General features: G+C 44.7%; 1 protein-coding gene across 1 annotated transcript in view; it reads left to right on the forward strand.

Annotated features, from left to right (window-relative positions):
* The first annotated feature begins 669 nt into the window (after positions 1 to 669).
* LOC141126768 (tyrosinase-like) overlaps positions 670 to 15991 on the forward strand; it is a 36944-nt gene continuing 21622 nt past the window's right edge. Inside the window, exon 1 of the mRNA XM_073612752.1 lies at positions 670 to 805. The gene's annotated coding sequence lies outside the window, so the exon portion shown is untranslated. The remainder of the gene's footprint in view (positions 806 to 15991) is intronic.

Genomic DNA, 15991 nt, shown 5'->3' on the forward strand with positions numbered 1-15991 from the left:
CATGCTTACTGTAGGGTTGAATAAAGTTGCTGAACCAACATGGTTGCCATCTCTATGTCTCTACATGGAGACCAACTTTGATTCAGAGCAATTGCCGGGCACTCTACTTACCCTGGGTCTTCCTTCAAAAGGCAGGTGGTTAATCTGGGGTTGATACCAATGTCAATTTGGCACCGAATATTTGGTGTGTACCTCACATTTTGTGAATGTTGGCTCCAAGGAGCAGGTGGAAATGATATGGCTGGCACATACATGTATTTTCAATAATCGTCTTTTACTCCTAACATGGTTTCTGTATGGTGGGGTAAAGCTCCTGAACCAGTATGGTCACCACCTCTTCATTCTTAACCACAACTCTTTTTCTCAGAAACACAGGAACCAGCTGTGACTCGGGGCTATTGCTGGACATTCTACTTACCCTGGGTCTGAACTCTAATGTAGGATTTAGATGTTTCTCAGAAACAAATTGGCTTTATACAACTTCTTGGCTCCTTCTGTATTCTGGAAACCAATGCACACACGCAAAAGCAGTCAACAGGGAAATATCCTGAAAAGATTAGCCAAGGTTAATTTAAATATTATTGACATTCATTTTTTCTCCCATTTGGAAACCGATTATTTAATTTGCCTACGTGCCTTTCCTGGAACCGCCTGGCTGAAGCATCCATCACACCGTGTATATATATATATATATGGCGAAAGCTCCACTTGCAGGAAGCAAGAAACTGTCCACTCAAGCACCGGACTCTCAGACCAACCTGACCAGACCCTCCGAGGCTCCAAAAGACTTCTGCAGGGGTGGAAGGTATTGTACCATTGATGATATAGATTAGAACACTTTGATAAGTATGAATAGGTTACAAATGTGATGGCTGCGTTAGTTTTCCTTTTTCAGGCTAGTGGATATTATTACATTTTGACAAATTTAACTGCTAACCTCCCTATTATTAGACATGTGCGATTAGTTTCGTACGAATCGAAAATTCGTACGAATTCCGGTAAATTCGTACATTCGGGAGGATCCGAAATACGAATCGCTAAGCTTCCGAATTCTGTACGAAATACGAAATTTTGTTTACGAATTTCGGATCCAAATTCCGTTACAACGGAAACGAGAATGTTCGTTAATTACGATTATTCGTTATGATGAAGTTAAAAGACCCAGGAAGTCAGCACAGCACAGGGATGGTGGGAGGGAGCCCCTCATAATGATAAATTCATCATAACAAATTGTTACGAAAAGTTAAGGAAGCTAATGAAAATTCGTATTTTGTATGAATCCAAATTGGTTTTCGGACACGAATTACGAAATACGAATTCATTCTAATACGAAACGGAACGAAACTAAACAAAGTTATTTGACGGCGCACATGTCCAGCTATTATACAATATATATATGATACACATGAATGGGGCTTTAATTTTCAGCATCTATAGCCATACACATCATATTATAAAAGCCATAAGTTTTCAAAGGGTAACTAATATTATAGCATATACAATTGCTAAACAAGCCATGCTGTAACATTATTAAAAACGATCTTTCCTCATCAGTCTGTAGCGCTTGAATTTTCTGTAAAATTCAAAGCAATGTATCAACCTGGAGGTACCGAAGGCCTCAAGATATATAATTTCCTGCTTGTGTGATTGGCTCACTGATTTTCCCAGAAAACTGCGCCAACATACATAAGTCCTTTTAGGCAACCCCTGCAATAGAAATTTCAATTTTAGTGAGATACAACCCAAGGGTCAAATACTTCTAAAGGAATCCAGACCCTGCAGCTTTTCTCACTAGAACACTGAGTGCACCTAGGCCAGTGATGGCGAACCTTGGCACTCCAGATGTTTTGGGACTACATTTCCCATGATGCTCCACTACACTGCAGAGTGCATGAGCATCACAGGAAATGTAGTTCCAAAACATCTGGGGTGGCAAGGTTCGCCATCACTGACCTAGGTGATTATAATGAACTAGACCCTCCCATTCAGAATCAGTTTGCACAGGACATTGTAAAACAAAAAGCTATTTCTTGAGAGCAACAAAAGGTAGGAATCCACTACAAAGTTTGACCTCCGGAAGATTTACCCCCCTTCCTGACCAGCCCATTTTTTAAATTTTATTTTTTGCAATACGGCACTGCGTTACTTTAACTGACAGTTGTGTGGTCGTGCGACGCTGTACCAAAATAAAATGTATTATTGAAAAAAAAATTTTTTACTTTCTGCTATAAAACATATCCAATAAAATAATGTAAACAATCAAATTTCTTCATCAATTTAAGCCAATATGTATTCTGCTACATATTTTTGGTTAAACAAATCCCAATAAGCATATATTGATTGGTTTGCGCAAAAGTTATAGTGTCTACAAACTATGAAATATTTTTATTAACCACTTACGGACCGCCCGCCACAGTTTTACGTCAGCTGTTTGAAGGAGGATATCGTTGTTATGGCAGCAGCTAGCTGCCATAACCCCGGTATTCTCTTCTTCAGCGGGCGGTCCGCTACAAGATAGAAGTGGTCTCTGCGGATCACTTTTATCGGCGGCGGGAGAGGAGCCCCCCCGTTTATGTCCTGTCTCCTGTTAGGTATGGAGATGAGTGAGGGGAAGATGGCCCCCACATGTCTTCATAACAATGCAGGGCAGAAGCTACGTCAAAACGTCAAGGGCCATTTTAAAAAAAAAAAATTTCAATGACATTTTTTTTTTTTGCATTTTAATGTAAATATGAGATCTGAGGTCTTTTTGAACGTTGTCTATGGAGATTTTTTAAGGGTAAAAGTTTGTCACCATTCCACGAGCGGGTGCAATTTTGAAGTGTGACATGCTGGGTATCAATTTTATTCAAAAAAGTGTATTTTTTCCAAAAAAAAGTGCGCTTGTAAGACCGCTGCACAAATACGGTGTGACAGAAAGTATTGCAACGACCGCCATTTTATTCTCTAGGGTGTTAATGTATAATGTTTGGGGGTTCTAAGTATTTTTCTAGCAAAAAAGAACTGTTTTTAACTTGTAAACAGAAAGAGGCTCGGTCCTTAAGTGGTTAATTTATTTATTACTAGCAATGCGGCGATCAATGACTTATAGTGGGACTGCGATATTACGGTGGACAATCAGACACTGACACTTTTGACACTTTTTTGGGAACCAGTGACACCAATACAGTGATCAGTGCTAAAAATATTCACTGTATTAATGAGACTGGCTGGGAAAGGGGTTAAACATCAGGGGCGATCAAAGGGTTTAATGTGTGCCTAGCCAGTGTTTTCTTACTGTGGGGGGAGGTGCTTGTACTAGGGGAAGACATGGCTCTATGTCCCTCCCTGCTTTGTTGGAATACGGATACATGTCTTCCCTCCTGACAGAACAGCAATCTGGCTTGTTTACATAGGCAGACAGGGGCGTTGCTAGGTCTACAAAAGATCTGGGGCTAGAGCCCATAGCAGCGTAGTAAAGAAAGTCATACGCTTGGGTGGGCATATACATGTATATACAGTAATATATGTGTATGTGTGTATGTGTATCCCCAGAGAGTCTCCCCCCTTGCATCAGGGTCCCCAAAGAGCCTCCCCCTTTAATCAGGGTCCCCAGAGAGCCCCCCCCTTACATCAGGGTCCCCAGAGAGCCTCCCACTTGCATCAGGGTCCCCAGAGAGCCCCCTTACATTAGGGTCCCCAGAAAGCCCCCCCCACTTACATCAGGGTCCCCAAAGAGCCTCCCCTCCCCTTGAGGACCCCTACAGAGACTCTGGGCTATGGGCCCCAGATTGGGGGCTATAGCCCCAAAAGCCACCCCCTAGCAACGCCACTGGCGCACACTAACATTTAGATTGTATTCCAACAATTAATGGACTAGTGCAAGACAACGTTGACGGGCTTCCCAGTCAACGTCTGCTTCTTCAGGGCCAAATGAATCAATAATTCCCATATGGCAGTAGCCATTTGTTATTACATGTGTCTATGATGGATAACATGAGGATAAACATTATGCCATAGACAAAGTATAGAATAAGCATATACAGAATAGTATGCAAACACCACATGTCAAGTGATTTATAACATAACATAAAGATATTTTGTGTGACCCAAGGGTAGAAAAAAGGATTTTGCTGTTGTCTGCACAAGGCACCAGCACTATTAACAAGAGTATTTTAACCCTGACGAAGCCACACAGAGTGGTGAAACACGTAGCATTGTTGTAAAAGGGCTTTGTTTTTTATGAAAGAAGATTTTACAGTATTGGTTTGGAATACAAGGAAAGCAGCAATTTAAAAGATTTACTGGCAGTCAATAGGTATAGAAAAAAAAAACCTATGGCAATTATTAGGAAGGACTTAAGATGGAGACTATCTCTCAGACTATGGTCTACAGGCTATATGTGGCCCACTACAAGGTCTTATTCGACCCACAGCTGATGTACACAGTAAAGGGTTACTCTGATATAGGGCAGATTCTGATGTAATAGGGGGCTCCGATGAGAACACTGATGTATAAGGGGACCCTAAAGTAATGTGGAACTCTGGTGGGACGCCTGATGTAAGGAAGGCCTTTGATCGAGACCTTGAGGTGAGAGGTAATCTGATGGGAGTCTTGTTGTAAGGGGAGATTCTGATGGGGACTCTGATGTAAGGTGCAACTCTAATGAGGTCCCTGATGTCAGGGGGAATCTAATGTAATGGGGCATGCTGATGGGGACCCCCATGTTAGGGGGTACTCTGATGGGAACCCCGATGTAAGGGGCATTCTGATGGAGACCTTGATATAAACAGGTAATCTAATGGGGATCCTGAAGTGAGAGGGGACTCCTATGTAAGGGGAGATTCTTATGGGGACCCTAATGTAAGAGAGGACTCTGACAGGGTCCCTGATGCAGTCTGGTGGGATCCTTGAAGTAAGGGGTGATTTTGATGGAGACCCTAATGTAAAGGGGTCACTGTACACTGTTAGCTGTGGTTAGAAATTCCCAGAGAGATGCAAGAGTGCAGGGAATTACATTTACTCAGAAGCCCACCAGTTTTTTTCAGCATCAACTGATCTTTTTAGAGTTTATGATTTAAGGGCTTGCTGCAAATTCTAAGCCCTTCCACCCCTGCCAGCAATTTAAAAAAATAGTAATATTACTACACAATTGTTTGCATTCCCAATGCACAATTACTCTATAAGGCACAAGCCAGGATGACCACAGGCTTTGCAGACAATGGGGGTTGATTTACTTAAGGCAAATAGACTGTGCACTTTACAAAGTGCAGTTGCCCTCTGCAAGAGCAGTTGCTCCAGAGCTTAGTAAATGAGGTAAAGCTTCACTTTGCAAAGAGTACCCAATCACGTGCAAGGAACATTTAACCACTGGACGTCCACGCTATAGCCGAATGACGGCCACAGCGTGGACCTGAATTCCCGGGAGGCCGTCATATGACCTCCCCTCCCCTGTGCACGCTCCCTGCGGAGTGCGCTGTGATCACAGAATCACTGAGACTCGGGTGATCACCGATCCGAGTAAGGGGCCGGTCCCGGCCCCTTACCATGTGATCAGCTGTCAGCCAATGACAGCTGATCACATGATGTAAACAAAAGCTCGGTAATCGTTTTTTTTCTCCTCACGCTGACAGCATGAGGAGAAAAAAAAGCTGATCACCGGGCTCATCTGCAAGGGACATCGGTCCCGAAGAGGAAGAGGCAATTATGCCTCATCTGTGCCACCTGCCATTGCCACCTGACAGTGCCCACAGTGCCCACTAGTGCCACCTATCAATGCCCACAAGTGCCACCTATCAATGCCCACCAGTGGTGCCAATCAGTGCGCCACCTAGCAGTGCTGCCTATCAGTGTAACCGATCAGTGCCCATTATTGCCACCCACCAGTGCCCATCACTGCCACCTATCGCTACCCATCAGTGCCGCCTCAGCAGCGTACACCAATGAAGGAGAAAAATTACCTGTTTTAAAATTTTTATAAAAAATAAATACATTTAAATTCTGTCTTTTTACATTTTTTTTTAACAAAAAATAAAAACCGCAGAGGTGCTCAAATACCACCAAAAGAAAGCTCTATTTGTGGGAAAAAATGATAAAAATGTCATTTGTGTACAGTGTTGTATGACCGCGCAATTGTCATTCAAAGTGTGACAGTGCTGAAAGCTGAAAATTGGTCTGGACAGGAGGGGAGTGTAAGAGCCCAGTAAGCAAGTGGTTAAAAAATGGCATTTTTGCTTGCCCATGATTGGATGATGGAAGTCAGCAGAGCTGCTGCTCATTTACTAAGCTCTGGAGTAACTTCACTTGCAGAGTACACAGTCTTTTTGCCTTTAGTAAACCAACCCCAATAAATCTACTCACAAATTAAAGGAAGAAAGGGGGTTCTGTATCAGTGTTATCTTTAACCACTTCCCGCCCGCCCTATAGCGGATTGACGTCCGGGAAGTGGTTCTGTTATCCTGACTGGACGTCATATGACGTCCAGCAGGATAACATGCCGCAGCGCGCCCCCGGGGGCGCGCATCGCGGCGATTGGTGGAGCGGTGTGTCAGTCTGACACACCGCTACACTGATCTTGGTAAAAAGCCTCCGGCGGAGGCTCTTTACCACGTGATCAGCCGTGTCCAATCACGGCTGATCACGCTGTCAATAGGAAGAGCCGTTGATCAGCTCCTCCTCACTCGCGTCTGACAGACGCGATTAGAGGAGAGCCGATCGGCGGCTCTCCTGGCAGGGGGGGTCTGCGCTGATTGTTTATCAGCGCAGCCCCCCCTCAGATCACCACACTGGACCACCAGGGATCGCCACTAGGACCACCAGGGAAGGGGCAACATGTGGATGGCCAGGTATGTACCCCATGGCCATCCACATGTGCCCAGTGTGCCAAATCTGTGCCAATCAGTGCCCACAAATGGGCACTGATTGGCACCATTATGTTGCAGTGATGCCCAGCAATGCCACCCTTAGGGGCATCACTGCAAACAAGCAGTGCCATCAGTGCCGCCCATCAGTGTCCATTCATGCCACCTGTCAGTGCCCATCCGTGCCATCAGTGCCCATCTATCAGTGCCCATCCATGCCCATCTGTGCCAACTATCAGTGCCACCTATGAGTGCCCATCAATGCCACCTATGAGTGCCCATCAATGCCACCTATGAGTGCCCATCAGTGCCACCTATAAGTGCCCATTTGTGCCACCTATGAGTGCCCATCAGTGCCGCATACCAGTGCCACCTATCAGTGCCCATCAGTGCCGCCTATCAGTGCCCATCAGTGCCGCCTATCAGTGCCCATCATCAGTGCCCGTCAGTGCCACCTCATCAGTGCCACCTCATTGGTGCCACCTCATCGGTGCCCATCGGTGCCCATCAGTGCCGCCGTATCAGTGCCCGTCATTGAAGAAGAAAACGTACTTATTTACAAAAAAGTTTTAACAGAAACAAAGAAAAACTTGTTTTTTTTTCAAAATTTTCGGTCTTTTTTTATTTGTTGCGCAAAAAATAAAAAACGCAGAGGTGATCAAATACCACCAAAAGAAAGCTCTATTTGTGGGAACAAAATGATAAAAATTTAGTTTGGGTACAGTGTAGCATGACCGCGCAATTGTCAGTCAAATTGCGACAGCGCTGAAAGCTGAAAATTGGTCTGGGCGGGAAGGTGTCTAAGTGCCTGGTATTGAAGTGGTTAAAGTGGACCTTCAGTCATTTTTTACAACTTTCCATCTATTAAATCTTCTGCTCTTGTTGTTGTTTTAACTTTGGATAGTAAAACATTTTTCTATGCCAGTAAATCCCTCATACATCCCACTTCATGTTTCTTGTCTGGTCATTAGCCTAGGCTTATGACATCATACACAGCTCTCTCTCTCTCACTCTCATGAGAGTTTAACAGGAAGGAGGGGTGGTGAGTCATAAGAGGGCCAATGAGAGCTGCGGGGCTGCAGAGCTGGAGGTGTGCCTCTGGGTGAATCCAGGAAGTGTACAGGCAGCAGCTTCAGCTGCCCACAGTTAAAATGGATTCGGCCAGACTCAGCGGAGGGAGATTTCTGCAGCATATTTGGCAAGTACAGAATCACGATATGTATAAAATAATATGAAAAGTGATTGGAGAGAAGCTTCAGAATGGCAAAGATGTTTTTATTACATATTATGTGAGCAGACTGCAGTTCCTCTTTAAATGCACAGTGATCCAAAGTTACATTATATATATATATATAATTATTATATATATATTGTTCCCTTAGCTTAATAAATATTGTAAGGACCTTTTTCAGCCAAACATCCAATCATGTGCATGTGTTTTTTTTTTTTTTCTTAACCACTTGCCGACCGCAGCACGCCGATGTACGTCAGCACAATGGCAGCGGTGGGCAAATGGGCGTACCTGTATGACCTCTTTAAGATCCGGGGCTATCAGGCACGCGCGCGCCCGCCACATACAGCGTGACCATGCCTGGACTTGATGTCTGCCCGTCTCCCGGCGATCGTGCCACCGAGCCTCAGGACGGGGAAGTGCCTATGTAAGCAAGGTATTTCCCCGATCTGCCTTGTGTCATGACAGAGATCACTGCTCTCTGTCATCGGAAGCAGTGATCGCTGTCATGTGAGGTGTAGCCCATCTCCTCCACAGTTAGAATCACTCCCTAGGACACACGTAACCCCTTCATCGCCCCCTAGTGGTTAACTCCTTCCCTGCCAGTGTCATTTACACAGTAATCAATGCATTTTTATAGCACTGATCGCTGTATAAATGACAGTGGTCCCAAAATAGTGTCAAAAGTGTCCGATGTGTCCGCCATAATGTCGCAGTCACGATAAAAATCGCAGATCGCCGCCATTACTAATTAAAAAAAAATGTAATAATAAAAATGCCATAAATCTATCCCCTATTTTGTAGACACTATAACTTTTGCGCAAACCAATTAATATACGCTTTATTGCAATTTTTTTTTACCAAAAATATGTAGAATACATATCGGCCTAAACTGAGGAAAAAAATATTTTTTTTATATATTTTTGGGGGATGTTTATTATAGCAAAAAGTAAAAAATAATGTGTTTTTTTCAGAATTGACGCTTTTTTTTTGCTTATAGCGCCAAAAATAAAAACCGCAGAGGTGATCAAATACCACAGAAAAAAAAAACCTCTATTTGTGGGGAAAAAAAGGACGCAAATTTCGTTTTTGTACAACGTCGCACAACCGCGCAATTGTCAGTTAAAGCGACGCAGTGCCGAATCGCAAAAAGTGCTATGGTCTGGAAGGGGGTAAAATCTTCCGGGGCTGAAGCGGTTAATCTCCCTTGGGCATGTTTGGCTAAAAACAGTTTGCAAAGTGAACATTGACTGCAATTGAACATACTCATAGTTGCATATATATTAAAATAATTATGAGGGACACCTAGAAAGGACATAGAAGAGAAGTGCAGACTGCTTTACACATTAGAGAAGTGTATGTGGCCAAAAAAAAGTGGATGTGGCTTTACAGTGTATTGTTTGTAGTGTCGTACCTTTTGCCTTATTCTTTACTGTTTTACTGCGGGAATAGAATAAATCTCATCATGGGTGTCTGTGGAAATTAATAAGTCCTATTGTTGGTGTCAGTGGGAGTAAATACAGTACCTCACAAAAGTGAGTACACCCCTCACATTTTTGTAAATATTTTCTTCTATCTTTTCATGTGACAACACTGAAGAAATGACACTTTGCTACAATGTAAAGTAGTGTGTGTACAGCTTGTATAACAGTGTAAATTTGCTGTCCCCTCAAAATAACTCAACACACAGCCATTAATGTCTAAACCGCTGGCAACAAAAGTCAGTACACCCCTAAGTGAAAATATCCAAATTGTGCCCAATTAGCCATTTTCCCTTCCCATTATCATGTGACTCGTTAGTGTTACAAGGTCTCAGGTGTGAATGGGGAGCAGGTGTGTTAAATTTGGTGTTATCGCTCTCACTCTGTCATACCGGTCACTGGAAGTTCAACATGGCACCTCATGGCAAAGAACTCTCTGAGGATTTGAAAAAAAGAATTGTTGCTCTACATAAAGATGGCCTAGGCTATAAGAAAATTGCCAAGACCCTGAAACTGAGTTGCAGCATGGTGGCCAAGACCATACAGGGGTTTACCAGGACAGGTTCCACTCAGAACAGGCCTCACCATGGTCCACCAAAGAAGTTGAGTGCACATGCTCAGCGTCATATCCAAAGGTTGTCTTTGGGAAATAGACGTATGAGTGCTGCCAGCATTGCTGCAGAGGTTGTAGGGGGGGGGTCAGCCTGTCAGTGCTCAGACCATATGCCACACACTGCATCAAATTGGTCTGCATGGGTGTCATCCCAGAAAGAAGCCCCTTCTAAAGATGATGCACAAGAAAGTCCACAAACAGTTTGTTGAAGACAAGCAGACTAAGGACATGGATTACTAGAACCATGTTCTGTGGTCTGATGAGACCAAGATAAACTTATTTGGTTCAGATGGTGTCAAGCATGTGTGGTGGCAACCAGGTGAGGAGTACAAAGACAAGTGTGTCTTGCCTACAGTCAAGCATGGTGGTGTCATGGTCTGGGGCCGCATGAGTGCTGCCGGCACTGGGAAGCTACAGTTCATTGAGGGAACCATGAATGCCAACATGTACTGTGACATACTGAAGCAGAGCATGATCCCCTCCCTTCAGAGACTGGGCCACAGGGCAGTATTCCAACATGATAACAACCCCAAACACACCTCCAAGATGACCACTGCCTTGCTAAAAAAGCTGAGGGTAAAGGTGATGGACTGGCCAAGCATGTCTCCAGACCTAAACCCTATTGAACATCTGTGGGGCATCCTCAAACAGAAGGTGGAGGAGCGCAAGGTCTCTAACATCCACCAGCTCCGTGATGTCGTCATGGAGGAGTGGAAGAGGACTCCAGTGGAAACTTGTGAAGCTCTGGTGAATTCCATGCCCAAGAGGGTTAAGGCAGTGCTGGAAAATAATGGTGGCCACACAAAATATTGACACTTTGGGCACAATTTGGACATTTTCACTTAGGGGTGTACTGACTTTTGTTGTCAGAGGTTTAGACATTAATGGCTGTGTGTTGAGTTATTTTGAGGGGACAGCAAATTTACACTGTTATACAAGCTGTACACTCACTACTTTACATTGTAGCAAAGTGTAATTTCTTCAGTGTTGTCACATAAAAAGATAGAATAAAATATTTACAAAAATGTGGGGGGGTGTACTCACTTTTGTGAGATACTGTAGTTCCCATCATTGGTGTCAGTGTGAGTAAATAAATCCCCTCATTGGTGTCAGTGAGAATAGAATAAGCCCCATCCCTGGTCACAGTGGGAGTAAATAAGTCCCATCATTGGTGTCAGTGGGAGTAAAATGAGGCTAGCCAAGCATAGACTTCTCCATCCAAGTTAAACAGCAAGGATGGAGAAACACCTGCTGCTGGCTATTGTATTCAAGTAGTTGTGACACCCGCTTCTGCTTGAATACTTAAACAGTGTCTGATAGGATGCAGTCATTGGTTGGTGAACGGTTTTTCACCCAGCTCCTTTGATTTTCAAACTTGGCAGGGATTTTCCAAAATTCAAGCTATGTATGGCCAGTTTAAAGTGATTGTAAAGGCTTGTTTTTTTTTAACAACAAACATATCATACTTAACTCCACTGTGCGCTCCTGAGTCCAGCATTTGGCGTCCATAGACACGAATGCCGGACTCGGTCCCGCCCCCGGCGCCCGCGTCATTGGATTTGATTGACAGCAGCGGGAGCCTATGGCTGCGCTGATATCAATCTATCCAATCAAGAGCCGGCACCCTGTGGCTGCAGCTGCCTCTCTCCACTGCCCCATTCACCAAATTCCACTCCTCTGGTTCTGCACCCATCTCAGACTGCAATCTCCCAGTCCTCTGAGGCGTGCCTCCCCAGTCCTCCAGACTGTGCCTCACTCACCAGGCCCAAGGTCAAAGCCCCCCAGAGCTCCCTCAAAGGCCCCAACAGCCTCCACACTCTCTCACTACAGCTCTTCCGCCCGACAATTCCTCCCCAGCTAGGCTGGGTATTTAAGGAGGCCTGCCCCCTGCCAATCCAGGTTGGGGATTGGTCTAGGCTCCTTAGAATACCCCAGACAGCTCCACCTCTTCGCTCCTCCTCTCTTTCCAGAATCTTCTCGAAAGAAGAGGAAGGTCTTGGTGATGCTGCCTGTGAGTCACCAGCTGAAAGAGTCACCAGCTGCTACACTAAGCCACTCCCAGCCCAGAATGAAAACAAACAGGCCTAGCAACCAGCCAGGCCTGCCTAAATTTACCTACTCTCTCTAGCACACTACTATAGGTGCTACATATAAATATAACCATAGTCCCATCACTAGTTGTGATCCAAATATAACCACAGTCCCATCACTAGCCATAATCTATACATAACCATATTCCCATCACTAGTCGTAATCAAAATATAACCATAGTCTAGGATTCACTAGGATTCACCCGGATTCACCTGGACAGTTCGGGTTTGGAATCATGCGTCCGGGTTTCAGATTGTCTGAGACCCAGACACATTATTCTGACCGGACTAAGTCTCCCCCCTCCCCCCTTCTCTCTCCTGCCTCTAAGTTAGTACGCTAAGGTAAATCAGGGTTCTCAGAGCACTCATTACATCAGAGCTCCCCTTTACATCAGAGGCCACAGTGCTCCCCTTTACATCAGAGTCCTCTTCGTACACCAGAGCATCCCTTATGTTAGAGTCCTCCCTTACATCAGAGTCTGCAGAGTCCCCCCTTTCAGTGAAAAAAAAATCAAGTTCAGATGTAAAAGGAGAGCTCTGCAGATTCAGATGTAAAAGGGGAACTCTGTGGACTCTTATGTAAAGGGGGGCTCTCGTGATTAACTTCATATGATTATAAATGTTATTTAATAGCAATATCTATGCATTGTTTATCTATGCATACTATGAAAAATAATTGCTGCGCAACGGCGAAGGGTTCGGGTTTGACCTGAAGAAAAGGTGGTAACCCTACCACAGTCCCATCGCTAGCCATAATCTAAATATACTCATAGTCCCATCACTAGTCGTAATCCAAATATAACTATAGTCCCATCACTAGTCGTAATCCAAATATAACCATATCCCCAACACTAGTCGTTATATAAAATATAACCATAGTTATACGTATATCACATAGGGTACATGACTCAGGAGTGTATATCACACAGGGCACAGGACTCAGGAGTGCATATCACATAGGGTGCAGGGTTCAGGAGGGTATATCACACAGGACTCAGGAGCTTATATCAAACAGGGTACAGGGGTCAGGAGGGAATATTACATAGGGTAGGGGAATCAGGAGTTTATATCAAACAAGGTGCAGGACTCAGGAGAATATATCGCACAGGGCACAGGAGTGTATATCACACAGGGCACAGGACTCAGGAGGGTATATCACACAGGACTCAGGAGGGTATATCACACAGGACTCAGGAGCTTATATCAAACAGGGTGCAGGGCTCAGGAATTTATATAAAGCCAAGTGCAGGGCTCAGGAGGGCATATCACACAGGGTGCGGGACTAAGGAATTTATATAAAGCAAGGTGCAGGGCTCAGGAGGGCATATCACACAGGGCACAGGACTCAGGAGTGCGCATCACATAGAGTGCAAGGTTCAGGAGGGTATATCACACAGGGCACAGGACTCAGGAGTGCGCATCACATAGAGTGCAAGGTTCAGGAGGGTATATCACACAGGGCACAGGACTCAGGAGTGCGTATCACATAGGGTGCAGGGTTCAGGAGGGTATATCACACAGGACCCAGGAGTTTATATCAAACAAGGTGCAGGGCTCAGGAGGGTATATCACACGGTGTGCAGGAGACGCAGGAGTTTATATCACATAGGGCACAAGACTCAGCAGTGCATATCACACAGGACTCAGAAGTAGTCAGTGAATAACCAAGAATTACATTCTCCAACCTCACCACTACAGAGCCTTCCCCCAGTCCCCCCCTGTACAGTGCTCATCCCCTCCCCCCTCTTCTCTCCAGAATAGAGCTCCTTCCAACCCACCCCTTTTTTCCCTAATACAAGGTTCTGCCCCATCCCCTGTGCAGAGTCCTCCTCACAGTACAGAGCACCCCCACCTATCTCAGTACAGAGCTCTCTTCACACCCCCCCCCCAGTACAGAGCCTTTCCACTGTACAGAGCCCACCCCCATCCCCTCCCCAGTACAGAGCTCTCCCCCCACTTCCCCATTACATGCAAAAGGAAACATAGAAAAGTGATATCAGAAAAAAGACCAAATGGTCCATCGAGTCTGCCTGGCTTGTTTTTTTTTTTTTGTTCTGTTTAGTTTATTTATAAATGTTTTTGTATTTTTTTGTTAACTTTCTTATCTGTGTATAGATCTAAGTTTGTCCCAAGCATGTTTGAAGCCATTTACTGTTGACTGTCTCACTACCTCTGCTGGAAGTCTATTCCAAGCATCAACTACCCTTTCAGTAAAATAATACTTTCTAAGATTAGTTTTTAACTTTCATTCCTTCAGTTTGAGGTCATGTCCCTGTGTTCTTGAAAAAAACTGCCCTCCTGAACCTTATTCTCCCCCTTAATGTATTTAAAGGTTTCAATCATGTCTACCCTTCCCTTCTTTCCACCAGACTGTACATATTAATTTCTTGAAGTCTCTCCTGATATGTTTTTTCCCCCAAACTTTTCACCATTTTTGTTACCCGTCATTACAGAGCATCCACTCCCCACAGTACAGATTCTGGGGAATCTGTGTCCTCAGTCCCTTTCCCTGTTTCAAAGGGGAGATGTCAGGGGTCTGTTTACACCCCTGTCATCTCACCAAAGTAACACCCCCCCCCAATGGGGCTGATAAATAAAAAAAAAAAAAGAGAGAAAAATAAATAAATAAAAAACAAGAAAAGAAAAGAAAAAGAAAGTATTGTAAAAAAAATAATAACAAAAAATATATAAAATGTAAAAAATTATAAAAAAATTAATTGTAAAAAATTAAATTGTAAACAAATAAAAAACGCCTCATCAGTCAGTGCCCATCAGTGCCAGCTATCAGTGCCCATCAGTGCCAACTATTAGTGCCCATCAGTGCTGCATAGTAGTACCACTGTCAAAAAAAGTATCGGTAATCGGTATCGGTGAGTACTTGAAAAAAGTATCGGTACTTGTACTTGTGGTATCGTTGCAACCCCCACTTTAACCATAACCCTTATAGATCCTTAAAGCGGGATTCCGTCCAAAAAAAAAAAAAATTAAAGTCAGCAGCTACTAACACTGTAGCTGCTGACTTTAAATAAGTACTTACCTGTCCTGGGTGCCCGCGATGGCGGCCGCCCGAGGCCGACCTGTCCCTCGGCTCTCGGGTCCCGGCACCGCCATCCTAAGTAAGGGAAACAGGCAGTGGAGCCTTGCGGCTTCACTGCCAGTTTCCTACTGCGCATGCGCGAGCGGCGTGGCGCTCCGTTCTGTGAATGGCCCCGTGGTGTTCTGGGAACACACACAGTTCCCAGAAGACAACGGGGCTGCTCACCGAGGAGCAGAACACACCGCGGAAGAGGAAGAGGCAGATTAGGAAGACTGCCTAGCAACAAGGGTTTAGGTAAGTTTAATTTTTTTTTTTTCAGGGTGGCCCTCCACTTTAACTCTAATTCTAACCATAATTCTAAAAAATAAAAAAACTAAAAAAAATCTAACCTTAACCATAATCCTAATAAAACCCCAAATTTAACACAAACTCCTCCTGCAGGTCCTCCTCCTCCTCCTCCCTCTCCTCCAGGTCCTCCCAGTCCTCCTCCAGGTCCTCCCAGTCCTCCTCCTCCAGGTCCTACTCCTCCTCCTGCCACATCTCCAACTGCACAGCCACAGCCCGGAAGGAAGCGTGGAAGGAAGACCAGACAGTGATTGCCCTGGGTCCAGTCTGGTTGGCCAAAAGATGCAGCCTCTTGTGGTACCACAGCCTGGGGACACAGATGTCATCTGCTGCTATCCGGATCTCTGGGACTTCT

Source organism: Aquarana catesbeiana, linkage group LG02 (assembly GCF_042186555.1).
Source record: "Aquarana catesbeiana isolate 2022-GZ linkage group LG02, ASM4218655v1, whole genome shotgun sequence".
Lineage (NCBI taxonomy): Eukaryota > Metazoa > Chordata > Amphibia > Anura > Ranidae > Aquarana > Aquarana catesbeiana.